Here is a 15182-nt window from a genome sequence, read left to right on the forward strand (position 1 = left end):
TTGTACGCGCATCAGAAGTCTCTTGAGTTCCACTTCACTTTCTGCCATTAAAGTGGTATCATCCACATATCTAAGGTTGTTGATACGTTTTCCAGCAATCTTCACTCCAGCTGAAGACTCGTCCAGACCGGCCTTCCTCATGATGCACTCTGCACATAGGTTAAATAGGCAGGGCGATAGTCAGGTAAGGGCAGGGCCTTACCTGACTCCTTTCTCAATCGGAAGCCAATCAGTAAGACCATGCCCAGTTCTGACTGTGGCCTCTTGTCCTTCATACAGGTTCCTGAGGAGACAGATGAGGTGAATTGGAACTCCCATCTCTTGAAGAGCTTGCCACAATCTGCTGTTATCTATGCAGTCAAACGCTTTTGCATAATCAATAAAGCAGAAGTAGATGGGTTTCTGGAACTCTCTTGCTTTTTCCATGATCCAGCAAAGGTTGGCAACTTGGTCTCTAGTTCCTCTGCCCTTGCGAAACCCAGCTTGCACGTCCGGAAGTTCAAAATCCATATACTGCTGCAGCCTTCCTTGGAGGATTTTCAACATCACCTTGCTAGCATGCGAAATAAGCGCGATCGTGCGGTAGTTGGAACAATCTTTGGCACTGCCTTTCTTTGGAATGGGGATGTAAACTGACCTCCTCCAATCCTGTGGCCACTGCAGGGTTGTCCAAATCTTCTGACATAATGTATGCAGAATGTTAACAGCGTCATGGTTGAGGTTTTGAAACAACTCAGCTGGAATGCCATCAATTCCGCTAGCTTCGCTCTTAGCAAGGCTGGCTAAGGCCCATTCAACTTCACTCTTAAGGATGCCCGGCTCGAGATCAGTAATTACAACCGTCTTATGTTGGGTTTGCACAATTGGATCCTTCTTGTACAGTTCTTCTGTGTATTCCTGCCTCCTCTTCTTTATCTCTGAGGCTTCAGTGAGGTCCTTGCCTCGTTTGTCCTTTATCACGCACAGCTTAGCACAGAAGCTTCCTTTGATATCTTTGATTGTCTTATACAGAGCTCTTGTGTTCCTTAATTGACTGTTGTCCTCGATTGCTTGGCACTGTATGTTCAGGAAGGCATTCTTATCTCTCCTTGCTATTTTCTGAAAATCCGCATTGAGAACCTTGTATCTTTCTCTTTCCCTCATAATTTTTGCCATCCTCCTTTCCTCAGCTATTTGCAAAGCCTCTTCAGATAACCAGTTTGCTTTCTAGCATTTCTTTTGCTTTGGAACTACCTTAGTAGCAACTTCTTGTATTATATCACGAACATCAGTCCACATCTCTTCGGGCTCTCTGTCTCCAGATCTAATTCTTGAAATCGATTCCTCACTTCCACAGCATATTCTAATGGAATTTGATCCAGATCATACCTGAAAGGCCTTCTAGTTTTCTGCGTTTTCCTCAATCAAAGCTTAATTTTGGCAACAAGAAGCTGATGATCGGTGCCACAATCGGCTCCAGGCCTTGTTTTTACTGCTTGTATAGCGCTTCTCCATCTCTGCCGGCAAAGAATATAATCGATCTGATTCCTGTACAGACCGTCCGGTGAAGTCCATGTGTACAGGCGCCTCTTGTGCTGTTGAAAATGAGTATTCGCTATGGTCAGGTAGTTTTCTTGACAAAACTCTACTAGCCTCTGCCCAGCTTCATTTGGCTCGCCAAGACCGAACTTTCCTATAATTCCGGATATTTCTTCACTCCCGACCTTAGCATTCCAGTCTCCTATGAGAAAAACGACGTCTGATGATGGGATGCGGTCGAAAAGGCATTTTAGGTTCGCATAAAATCTCTCAACGTCAGCTTCTTCAGCAGTAGTGGTCGGTGCATAGACTTGGATAACTGTTATGTTGAATGGGTGACCTTGGATCCGAAGTGAAATCATTTGGTCGTTTTTGGGGTGGTACCCTAGCACTGCTTTGCCCATTCTTCTGTTTACTATGAGAGCGACCCCATTCCTTCTCTTGGATTCGTGCCCACAATAAAAGACATAATGGTCGCCGGAGTTAAATTCTCCCATTCCGGTCCACTTGAGCTCGCTGATACCCAAGATATCAATGTTCAATCTTTTCATTTCCCGCTTGACGACATCCAGTTTACCTTGCGTCATAGATCTTGCATTCCATGTTGCTATGTGATATTTCTCCTTGCAACATCGGACTTTCCGGTCGCTGCCCGACACATCCACAACTGAGCGTCCTTTTGGCTTTAGCCCAGCCGCTTTATTCGTCCTGGAGCTACTAGGAATCGCCCTTTGTTCATCCCCAGTAACATGTGGGAAGCCTTCCAACCTGGGGGGCTCATCTTCCGGCGCCATATCATTAATGGTATTGTGACTGGCTGTAGGGTTTTCTTGGCAGGAAATACTGGAGTGGGTTGCCATTACCTTCTCCAGTGAATCACATTTTCTCAGAACTCTCTGCCGTGACCTGTCTATCTTGGGTGGCCCTACACAGCAGAGCTCACGACTTCATCGAGTTTCGCAAGCCCCTCCGCCACGACAAGGCAGTGATCCATGAAGGGGGATATGCTTCCGCATAGGATAAATAAGCTAAATAATACTGTCGCTCCAGTGATACATGCTGGACAGAATTATATTCAAAAAGCAGTTGTCAAACGGCATACGACAATATGAACCGAACGAGATTAGTGCATTGCAGCAGACGACAGCGTAGCTGGCGATTCCCACTGCGGCTGCCTCCAGCTCCGGAGCGTCTGCTAGGCGGTCAGTTTATCGTGTTGTGAGCGGTCCCGCAAATCGTCAGACTTGCATTACTTGCAAGAGAATGTAGTGTGTAATGCAACATGACGTCGAGTCATCGTACAAGACGTTCACCAAAAAATGAGAAGGGTTCAATGCTGCTGAATCGAGCAAAATGTTGCGGTATGTTGTGTTTACATGTATTTCTATGGGTCGCCCCCTCGACTCGCACCCCGATACGTTTCGCAGTGTTTTAAAAATACTTCGCCTCGGTAATGAGATTTCACACTTCCACGATCTATTCCAGGGCGTTCATGGTTGCTCTGTACCAAATAACGACCTGACAGATTACCCATGAAATTAGAAAATTGCTTTGGAATATTTCGCTTCCCTGTATTCCTATGGGTGCTAAGCCTATTTTTCATCCCCAGTCGGACCACGCTGGCGATAGAAGCGCCACCGCATCGTGCTTACGTCACAGATCGGTGTTGGTTTAGAATGAATGAATGAATGAAAACTTTATTTCCACCGAAAATGAACCCCTCATCTCCCGCCCCCGGCACGCAGGCCGGGGAGCGGGTCAGAGGGCTCGGCAGGCTGAGGTCAGGTGAGGTTACAAGCAGTCTTCACGGCCTCAGCCGCCAGGCGGGTCGCGTGCTGGGATCTCCGCTCCGCAGCCAAACCTCCCAGGCTTCTCTACTATCAATGTTAATGCCGGCGCCTGGGGAATCGGCGCATTGCCATATTATATAATCTAGCGTGCCTTTTTGTCCGCAATTTTTACATTTAGAATCTACAGGGCAGATGTAGTTATCGGCTTGTAATCGCCTCCAGATGCGTGCTTCATTGTTAGTGAGAGACCGATCTGGGGGAGGGTATACTTTTCGATCTAATTTGTAAGATTCTGTGATATCATTGTATGTGATAGCGCAATCTTTAATTCCCTTGCATTCGGGCTGTTCTACCGCTGCCCGGTGGTAGAGATCTCGGGCCAGCAGGTGCGCAGCTTCGTTGCCAGGGACAGACTCGTGTGCTGGTATCCATATGATGGATATGGTTCTAGTAATGGGATTTGTGAGAAGAATCTTTTTGGCCTCCTCTGAGATCCGTCCTTTTGCAAAATTCCAGACAGCCGTTTTGCTGTCGCTGATTATAGTTTTGGCCTGTGTACCAGTGCATGCGAGCGCTATTGCGACCTCTTCAGCTGTACTAATGTCACGGGTGCGTGTTGAGGCCGCAATTTTAGGTGCAACTTCTCCATTTACTACTGCCGAGACAGCTGCTCCGTGTCGTCCGCATGATGCGTCCACATAAGCAACTTCATCGACTGCGTTGCGTTTCATTCTTTTAGCGATGGCTTTGGCTCTGTGTTCTCTGCGTTCTTTGTTGTAGTCTGAGTGCATGTTTCGAGGTAAAGGTGGTACCAGTATGTGTTCCCTTATGTTGGGTGGGATAGATGTTTTCGTTTGTGGGCCTCTGTCTGATTGGATCCGACCCAGCGTAGGATGGCTCTGCCTGTCTCCGTCTGACTTAGTCTTTCCAGTTGAGAGATTCTGATAGCTTTAGTGATCTCTTGCCATGTATTATGAATCCCCATTTTCTCCAGCTTCTCTGTTGATGTGGACACAGGGAGGCCTAGTGCGCGTTTGACGCATTTTCGAATTATGACGTCGATTTTTTCACGTTCTGTCTTTTTGAGATTGAGGAAAGGTGTGGCATAACATATGCGACTGATGATGTAAGCCTGCGTCATTTTGAGTAGACTACGTTCCTTGAGACCGTGTCCTCTAAGCGCTACTCTTTTGAATATGCCCGAAACTTGGGCTGCGTAGTTCTCCAATTTTTTGATGGTGTTTGTGTTCTGCCCTCTTGCTTGGAGGATCATTCCTAAGATTCTAATTTCTTCTACTTGTGGAACTGGGTATTTTTCAACATTTATCTTTATGTCTGCTTTATTTTTACTATATTTGCGGTTGTAGATGAATAGTTCTGACTTTTGCGGCGAGCAGGATAGACCGCGTTCCGCAGCGTACTCAATCACCTTATTTGCGGCAGCCTGGAGTTTGTTCTCTATTTCTGCGTCGCTACCTTTATTTATCCAGATATTTATGTCATCTGCGTACATGCTAAATTTTAAGTCCGGTATTTGCTTTAGTTGTGCTGGTAGCCCCCTCATAGCAATGTTAAATAGAAAGGGAGACAAGACAGAGCCTTGTGGCGTTCCCTTGCTACCCAAGGTGATTGTGGGTGATTTGGCGCTTTGAATGCTCATGGTGACTTCTCTGTTAGTGAGAAAATCTTTGATATAGTTATAGGTTCTGATTCCAACCCCAACTTCTTGGAGATCTTCGAGCACTGCCTTATGCTTGACATTGTCGAAGGCTTTGGTTAGGTCAAGTTCGAGAATAGTCTTTGTATCTGAAGATTCATGTGTTATGATATCGTATCTAAGTCTGAGCATCACGTCCTGTGTGCTTAGCCCCGGCCTGAAGCCCACCATTTCGTGTGGCCAGAGGTTCTCTTGCTCCATGTATTTGGTAAGTCTCGTCTGAATAACGCGTTCCATTAGCTTTGCCACGCACGAGGTCAGTGATATGGGTCTTAGGTTTTCTAGTTTTGGCGGCTTCCCCGGTTTGGGTATGAGGACTATACTGGCATTTTTCCATGCCTGTGGTAGTTGTCCAGTCTCCCATACCTTATTCATGTATTCATACCGATCTGTGACGTAAACACGATGCGGTGGCGCTTCTATCGCCAGTGTGGTCTGACTGGGGGTGAAAAATAGGCTTAGCTCCCATAGGAATACATGGAAGCGAAATATTCCAAAGCAGTTTTCTAATTTCACGGGTCATCTGTGATGTCGTTATTCGGTACAGAGAAACCACGAATGCCCTGGAATAGATCGTGGAAGTGTGAAATCTCATTACCGAGGCGAAGTATTTTTAAAACAACGCGAATCGTATAGACCTCCTTCACGGGTCTATACCCGACACACGAGCAGTGGGAGGCGGCCCTGACCAGCGACAACCTGGACCAGCAAGCCTGGATTATCCAGCTAGTCCGCAAGTCAGCTGCTGCCAGCGGAGCCCTGGACTAGGGGCACCGACCACCCAGCTCCTGCGAATATTTACTGATTATATGCTCATTAAAAGTTTTCTCTCTCTCTCTCTCTCTCCTTCACTCCGGCTACGTCACGAAAATGCTGTGGCGCTGTCGTCGTTAGTGACTTTCGCGTGGTAGGCAAAACAACGCTTCAATCGCCTTGCCTCCCGTGATTGTGCGATGGCTTGCTGCTGCCGGGAGATGCAGAGCACCATGCCGACTAATCGCTTCACTATGACATGTGCTGAAAGGCACACAAGAGGAAGCGGATACCGCGCGGACTGTACGTTCTTGTTCGCTTGTGCGTCGTCTCGAGCTTTTCGCGAAAATATTTTACAAATATGCCTGTTAACGGTGCTCAGCACTGTTAGCAATCACCTAATTTATTTTCCATTTTGGCCGTCGGCAACACCTCGGGGAAGTAACATGACAGGAGTTGGCTCCGAAGAAAACAGCTTGGAGAGGGCCGGCGTACGACTCGCACAGCACGCTTCACTCGCCGTACAGCTTGCTTTAGCATTCCTAAAGCACCCAATTCACGTCCAGAAATGCAGTCGTTCTGAAAAGAGGGCAGTGTGAAGGCAGGATGTATGAAGAAGTTAAACATACAACACGTGCGTTCGAGCACTTACTAAAACTGGTCACAGTAACCCCATTATCAAAACAGTCCAAAATGGTATATTCCGTTGTTTCCCACGCCAACTATGCCGACTACAGTACGTCACTGAAGCCACAAGAGAAGTCGGCATTCAGTTGGAATGAATTAAATGTGGACTACCCCGCATGGAGGTAGAGATGACATAATTCTTCAAGAAAATGTTTCCATTCTAGGGTGCGCAAGCCACTGGTAATATGCAAGTCATTGCATCCAGAAGATACTCTAGTCCTGTTTTATGCACATACAAAATAAAAAAAAAATGAATAGCTTTGAAAAAGAAATAACGACGGAAAATAGAGGACGCAGAGGCTATAGGGTATACGCTTATTCGCTTCCGCTAGATCATCCTTCTGCGAAAGAGAGGTTGTGAGGCCGGCACGGTTTCTCACCACGAACAAAAATAGCGCTATAGGTTCGAAGCTAGGTCGCAATTTACTCAAAAATTTGGCTCGGATGCACGGTCCTTTTCGACTGCTTTGCACTTCAGATTTTGCAAACTTCCTGTAAAATGTAAGGTTCAAATAGTTTACCTACTTGGAGCACCCGAAAAGCTCCCACTTGAAGCAATGAAATTTAATGTGTTTTTGCGGCTTCGCTCTTTGCGAAGTAAGCGAATCACGACAAGAGTTCCCAAAGGGAAAATAATTAAAATCCCTTTGAAGTATTTCACGTGTAATATCAACCTTGTTAACAATTATAGTCTGGTTAGTATTGCAAAGAGCACCCGCGGCAAGTAGCCCGATTATATATAGTCCGGTAAGCAGTAGTTGCAAGTATATCCAGTCGATTACTCATATTTCATACCACACACTCAAAGAACAAACACGCATTATGTCCGTATTTGATTTCGGCATTATTAATTGCTTGCGTATTAGGTGCTCGTCATCTTTTTCGCATTTTTCCGCTTTCTCTCGGTGCGCGCCAAGAACTGCACCATGCCTGCCAATTCGACGTGCAATTATCAGTGCTTTTATTTTTTGTTTGTTTGCTCTGTACCAGTAAATAAAGCGTCCGCACTCAAGTGCCCACTATGAACGTATTACGTATGTGACAGGTTTAATTTTTCACATTTTATTTGAAGTAATGCCGTAACTGTACTTGACTTTTTTTTTTCATCTAAACAGCTGGTTCACCCTTTGGTTAGTGGTACGCAAACAAATGTCCGTGATATACGTATATGTTAATTACGAACAAAGAATAACTGCTTGAGTCGCGTATACCTTGTTTATTGTTTTTTATTGCCGGTAAATACCACAGTGCTTTAAATTGGTACGGTAGTGAATAAATGTGTTTTGCTCGCACACTGTATTTGTAATTTATATAAGCGGTGATTAGGGCACATAAAGAACACCGATTAAAGAGATATATTACAGATTACTGGCGATTTAAGATAAACGTTGTTATTTATTAATAAGCGCAAGCTGCAAAATGTAAGCAGGTGTTCGTAAATAAGGTTTGTAAAAAATAGGTGTTCCTAAAGAGGCCTTACGAAGCACAAGCTTTGATTCGCTTATGTACACTGTTTTTCTCCGCGTGTTAATAGCGCTCCTGGACAGTAGCAATTATTCCCTTACGGGAAAAACGAATGCAAAACACCACGCTTCGTTGCAAACATCAAGTACAAATTGCTCATCTGGACGATTTGTAACTGTCCGCAGGACGAAATATTGAGAGTTTCAGATAGCGATTCAAACATCGCGCGCTGCTCCGAAGGACAACTTAAAGGGGCCCACAAACACCTCCCGAGCACTCCTCACAAACTATCTCAGTCGCTAGATTATGCTGCGATACACATTTGAACGCAATAATACACGTCTACGTGCAGTGCAGGTCCCACAATCTCATTCGAAAGTTGGCACGTTCTTTCCTTCGACTTTTGCCAGTCCTCCTCCTCCTCTGTGCAACGCTGCTACGTGCATGCGTTTTCGAATGACTATTGGTCTGCTTCTTTGCGACGTCACACAGCCATTAAACTATCGCTTATGCCAGAAAAATCGAAATACGCTTAACTTTTAATTATCAGGAAAGAAAATTAGGATGTTTTGTAGACAGAAACATTTTTTCAAAGCTTTTTTTTCCTGCACTTCCGGTCTCGCGCGCGCACGCGCGCATCTTTGCCCTTCGCGCAGGCACCACGGCAATCGCGGCGCGGTCGCGAGCGGCGATCTCGTTTCAGTTCCTTGCAGTGTACTTGCGGGGCACTTTCCGCTTGTGAATGTTCTCGTTTCTTGTGTCACCCATGCGAAATGAACTTCGAAGTCGGCTTACAGGTTTACAACATTAAGTCGGTGCTTTAAATGTCGGGCCCCAATCCACTGCGCCTTACGTAGTGCAGCAAAATTTCGGAGGCAACCGCTGCTCCGTTCCTGTGTCCACCAAACCAAAATACGCACCTCGGATCAAGTCAAGGCGACAACATACGCTGGTAAGTAATGTGTTTACTAGGTTGAACATAGCGCACAGATAAGCGACGGTTTCACAGGTGCAATGAGTTAGTCATTGTTGTGATGCATCGTTACTGTGGCGGCTATTAAAATCCTACCGTCTTAACCGTTGACTTGATTGCGTGAAACTACTCACGGAGGTTGCATTTTGCCTCGTAGTAAGTTTGTAGGTTATAAACATTTGCCTTATAGTAAATTAGCTAAGACAACTGTACCTACCTGGCTTGGCCATGCGCGATGCGCGAACCCGTGGTATCATGTGCCGGCGTTGGCAGCTTTCGGCCCCCGATACTGGCGCAGATTGCGGGTTCGCATTGTACGCAGCAGCAGCGAATTAAGCGCCCTTACCTAACTTACTGCGAGCAAATAAAAGTTACCGCAATATCAAAGCTCCGTGTGCAGTTTCACCACTACTGAGCGGTTAGGCCGGTGAGATACAAGACGCCGCGGTAAACACGTATTAGCATTCGCATGCTGTATCTGCCCCTTGCAAGGTTTCACATGACGTGCAGTGATGAGGAGGCACCGAAGAAACAAAGAAAACAACTTTATTTCGAGAGAAGGCCTACAGAATTTCTCTAGATAAGTCCTAGAGCATATTCCATATGTCCTGAGGGTAAACAATTGACGTTATTAAAAAAAAAAAAAAAACCTCTCCGCAGCGAAGCGTTGTGCTTTCTTAGTCGCTCAGCAGTATAAATTACCGCTAAGAACACAGTATTATATCGCGCACATAATAATAATAATAAGCGCAAGTACACTGTTGTCTTGTAAACTGTGGACCTTAACGGATGCGGAACAGCGAGCCTGTGAAAAGAGAGATGTGACATGGTCACTTGTGAAGTCGGCTCACTTTAATTACTTCCATTTACTTCCAGCTTGACCTCAAGAAACTGAACAACTCTGATCGGCATAATTATTCGCTATCTAGCTTTACACACACCCTGAACCCACAGTTGCTCTGTCTTTTCTTTTTGTTTCAAGTGGCAGCTTTGATTCAATACTTGAAGGGCCTGCAAGCGGTCGCACACCATGTTGAGTTGCCGGGATAAGCAAACAGCAACATGTTTTGTGTGCACGTTTGCTTGGCCGCAGCCAGAAGCGAAACACACAGACATGGGTACAAGACTGCACTCACTACGACAAAAAAAGCCATATGAAACTGCGCTCCAGTTATTGTTAGTCGCAGCAAACATATTGAAACAATTGTTTTGGCTCCAGCGGCCAATGCTGTGCCTCGCTGATGCCAGTCTGTTGAGCATTTGGGTTAAGTATACTGACAGTTGTGCTGTGCAATTGAATAGTCATGATGAAGCACAAATCTGTGCCTGTGTGCAGCAATTAGTTCTTCTTTTGACGGTCTTTCATAGGCATCAGTCATAAGGTGGCGCTCTGAAGCTATGCTTGCAGCTGTGTCTGTGTGTGAAGAGCCCTGAGACCGTTTTTCCGCATCCTGGAGGAGCCTCTGGACGTACGCTGCGTGAAATAGTCATCGTGATTACAACAGTTCACTTAGTTTTTTGTGTAATAATATAAGTAAAACAAAGTTTTAACTTACAAAAAGTATGCTCCATTTTCACTGGAGCGGCACTGAAATGGCCTTTTCTTGATTTTGCCATTTTCACTTTCCAGCCGTCCTCTCCTTTCTTTTTCTTTGCCTGGAGCTTAGAAGAATTTTCATTGAAATGAATAACAGCCAGATGTGACCTAAAAAGAAGGTAAATATGAATGAATTTCTTATACTTTGGAAAAAAATGTGTTTCTTGTTGCGTACTAGCAAAATTATGCCAAGTAGAGGCTACTATAAGAAACCATTATGCATTATATTCACATCACTGCAGCAGAGATTGCTTCTATTTAGCTTCTATATCCAGCACCTTTATATCAAATTAAGAATGTGATGCAATGATCTTCAAGCAGCAAAATGAATGTATGACATGGGCTATACAACTTCATATCGTGGATCACCCGTGTTCTCCCTGCTGTTGTATTCTAGGGATCATTATTAGTCCAAGTGATCAAGTGAACCTTGAGCATTCTTTCAGTTTCAATACATTAGCTTCGGGACATTCGAGATGGTTCTAAAGGGGTCGGAAACTTGCGCTGATAACTTCCAGTTCTTTGGGACTGCACTAAGATGAGGAGCACAAAGAGAGACGAGGTGTTTTTCCAGCCAGCCCTCCATGCTTGCCCTCAACTTTGTGTCATTGCAGTGTCTCAGCCATGTCATTTCTGTCTGTATGTATTCCTGGTGCACTGTTCTTTATCTCATCCCATCTGCCTATTCTAATATAACAGCAATGACTTTCAATGAGGACCCTTGGTGGCCTGTGCAGTACGTCTATAGCCTCCTGTCTCACTTTTTCCATGGAAGGGGATTACAGAATGGCTACTGCTACCATTCTACCAAATATGTTTTTACCATATTATATGAAGCATCCTTGAATGTCAGAAGTGTGCACTGCAGTCTCCTCCAAATGTGTGATAACTACCTTTCACATGGAAGTGTTCCAAGTTTCGAAAAGAAAGACACAAAATAAGTTCAGCTAATTTTACAGCAGTGTATTTACTATCAGGATGGAAGTATTGTGGCAGCTGGCTCATAAGGTGCATTGAGTGCCTACTTTATGCAGAAGTTGTGATTGAGTTACGTGTTGGGCACTTTTTTTTGGCAGATGTTAGGATCGACTCCTGTGAATCGCAATTGTAGGGTGTCATTTTACCTGGCCTGATAACATGAGAGCTCCAGATCAAACACTGCACTAAAAAGACTGAAGTCAAGCCCAACTTCCATAAAAAGAAGACACCAAATGCGCCCAGTAACACAGCAGCTTCCCCCTCCTCACATTAAAAAAAACAAAAAAAAAAAACCTTTGAACTTTTTTTCTCTAAACCTCAGCACTAGACCATGAGAATGACTGTTTTGAGGTGCTTGAAATTGGTCACAAAGCAATTTTTCAGCCCTCCAGGGCTATTCCATAGCACGAACTAAAAGCAATCTGCTTAGTTGCAAGTTCCAATGGGCTGCTTAGCAAGTTGAAGAATCAAAAGGAGCGAAAGGAAATGGAACAAATGATATGAACTTCTGGTTTTCTTTTTCGCACTGTGTTCTATTTCCTATGGTCTCTGTTCCTTTTATAATGACAATATTATGTACATACATTAAAAGCTTCATGCAAGGACTTATTGTTTGCACATGCCTTGCAGAAAAGTTGGACTACATAGTCACACTGGAGGGAAAAATAATGTCTTAGTCTTCTCTTTCATTCAACAAACCTTACTTGCATCCCACCATCCGAGTATGCAATTGATTTGGGAGCAAACTTGATGACAAAGTTGTGAAAAGATTCAAGGGAAGATGTTTGGGTTTTGGGAGACAGTTGTCGAGTGTCAATCAAAAACTGGGAGTTCTTCAGAATGGAGTTCAGCTTCTTGAAAGCACATGAATCTGTTAAAAATATATACATAAAAAAATATATATAAATATTTGGCTGATGAGTTGCAGTGTTGGTGTGTGTTCTAGTCAATCGTAGATGCTGAACCTCCTTACAGCTGCTGCATTGCAGCTGAAAACAGTTTTAGCATCATATTCTCAAAAACACCCCAGGTCTTGTACTACTATATTACGGTGAAAAGAAATCTAAGATGTTGTCGAGCAAACATGCTACACTTTGTCTTCTTTAAAATTGTCAGTATAGGACAGTATGGAAAATCCCATTGTATTTGTGTTCCATACTATAACTAAGCTGCCTCAGTATTAAAATATCTTGCAGTCTCAGCACTCACATTTACATTATTTTGTTTCTTCACTTCATTAAGGGTTTCTTTCTCAGCTATGCCATATGTGAACTTCCTGTTCTGTGCGAATGTATACAAAGTTTTTTCTGTGAAGTTCTATTTGCATTACCTATCTCTTAAATTTATCATTGGTTGACAAATGCCACAAGTGTGAGCCGTGCACCTTCCAAACAACATCAAAGTGAAAACTTTACAAAAAAAAAAAACTATACAAAACAGATTACCTCTGCTCATCCATTGCCTGTTTGCAAGGAGCTAATGCAGGCATTTGATGTATGGTCTATCATGGCCATCACGCTTATCGCGTATGTGGTTCAACAGGCTGCTACATGCTGATGATCAGGTCACCATTACCCTGGCCCAGGGCAGCAACATAGACTTGTGATTGTCTGGATCCATGGTTCTATTGCTTCACGGCCCTTTGACCTGCTCACAGCTTCCAACTTCTTAAATGCAGTATAGAATATTGTTATTACCATGTATTCGCCCTAATTATTAAAGCAAGCAACTGCATGCATCTTTAGTAATGCACCAAGCATCAAAGTAGTGCTGTATGGGCAATTTGCTGCTCTTGCAATATGTCCAGATAGCTGGGTGGTGGTCTGTAGAAAGATGAAATTAAAAACTCATTACATAATAATATATGTCAGCAAATGTACCTCTCTTCACCAATGGTTTGCAACGATAAAACATTTTGTAATTCAATTGTTTGTATTGTATAATGATTAATTTGATTCTTTTTATGTATAGACATGCAAGCAGCACTTGCCAAGGGCACTCTTGGTGAGGCTGAAAATAATTTCTCCTAATAATATGCAGAAATTGTCGCCTTTTGTTAAAGACTGCACTGAGACTCGTTAAGTTGAGGCCAGGCCCCATGCTCACACTATTGGGCACTGCAGCTGACTTCACACAGTTAATATGAATTGCAGCTTGCCAATTTTCATATCGCAGCATTGCCTTACCTCTCCTATTCTTACCTTTTCCCATTGTAGAATATGGTCAGTCTGAATGATAACAACGTTGTACGTGCAGTACTTGGCGCTGTAGCCCGGGGAGTCGCAACGCCCATCTCCTGCGAGGTCCACTTCCATTCCATCCAGCTGGCTGATGATCTGCACCCGCTGTTCCTGGAAAAGCTGGGACAAAAATAAATGTGCATTTGTGAGCCACTTGTAACATTGTGCCGAACTGTGTCACTCGATCGTTGCACTACTGCATGCGCGCGCTGTTCTTTCTTTTTTTATTACGCAAGCTTGCCATAAGGCATATTATAAGAACCCGTGCAAATTCTTTTCCGTTAGTAACCGGAGAAGGCTCTTGCTCTTATTGCTGTCGGTGAGCCATTTGGAGAAGTCCTCTTCCCTTGTTGCGGTTAATCCCCCCCCCCCCTTTCCGCAGGAAAAATCTAGTTGTGTTAAGTTGTGTTAACTCCTGTCTATGCTCCTGTCAAAACCAACTCTTACACTTCCGATCGGCAGCTGATCGCTTAGGGATAAAGAGGCACAACTTTGAGCGACTAAGCCAGTTCACGCGAGTGATAACGTTTCATTCGCGACCCCCCCCCCCCCCCCCCCTCCTGCTGAAGGGTAAAGCCTCTTGGCACTTTTTTTTTTTCTGTTTCCATCTCTTTATTCCTGACTTTCTTTTCTTTCTTCTTATCAACGCCTATCTCGGTTTTCACGTGTTTCTAATTCCTGGCCGCCTCGGTTGGTAAACTTGGACGCGGCTCCATCCGCGCGACATTTCAGGGTGCGCTCTGTACAAACACCACACGGCGTTAAAAAAAGAAAAAAGAAAAAAAAAAGCTACAGGGCGGGAGTCATGCTGCGATAATAATCGGGCACCGAACAGAGTTTTTTTGCTTCCTGTCGGCGCGCGTGTTCGCCGTTGCAGTCAGCTGACGCCGAACCGCGGCTGACAAACTACACCACAGCGCACAACTACGCAGTCCCCTTCTCCTCATCCCCTTCCTTCTTTTTTTTTTTTCTTTACAATCGATCGTTATCTTTCACGAAGGGGCATCATATAGTCAAAAGCAAGAGGAACCTAAACACGGAGGTTTCAAGGTTCGGGCAAGGTGCACGAGAAAGTTTCCCTCCGCAACGCCCGGAAGACCGCTCTCTGCGATCTCGATTCTAAATTTCTAGTCTTTCGCTAACATCTCATGCCCTTGCTGCGGTACGGATATTATGGACCCCGAGCTTGAAAAGCGACTTCGGCGAATGAGTACCGAGATGGGACTCGACCCCCACAAGTACACGTCGCTGAAGAATCCGCTGCTGAACCCCGACGATAGTATACGGCTTATATGGGTGCATTGGTGCGTGGGGTCGACTAGCATAACATTAAAAAAAAAAATAAAATCCCATCGTAAGCTCGCCACTGGTTTATTTTGAGCAGTGTAGTTCACAGTGATCATGACAAATCTTGCTATATGCATGCCACAACGCCGAGCAAGATCGCCTGAGTTAAAAAAAAACA

At 44.5% G+C, this 15182-nt stretch overlaps 1 long non-coding RNA gene across 1 annotated transcript; it reads left to right on the forward strand.

Moving 5' to 3' along the window:
* The first annotated feature begins 8344 nt into the window (after positions 1-8344).
* LOC146201896 (uncharacterized) lies at positions 8345-13882 on the forward strand. The gene is made up of 3 exons (XR_014701841.1): positions 8345-8881; positions 10533-10618; positions 13734-13882. It is a non-coding gene; the product is annotated as an uncharacterized LOC146201896 (long non-coding RNA).
* The last annotated feature ends 1300 nt before the right edge of the window (positions 13883-15182 follow it).

Source organism: Amblyomma maculatum, chromosome 1, assembly GCF_055883805.1.
Source record: "Amblyomma maculatum isolate TAMU_Amacu chromosome 1, ASM5588380v1, whole genome shotgun sequence".
In the NCBI taxonomy this organism is placed as follows: Eukaryota; Metazoa; Arthropoda; class Arachnida; order Ixodida; family Ixodidae; genus Amblyomma; species Amblyomma maculatum.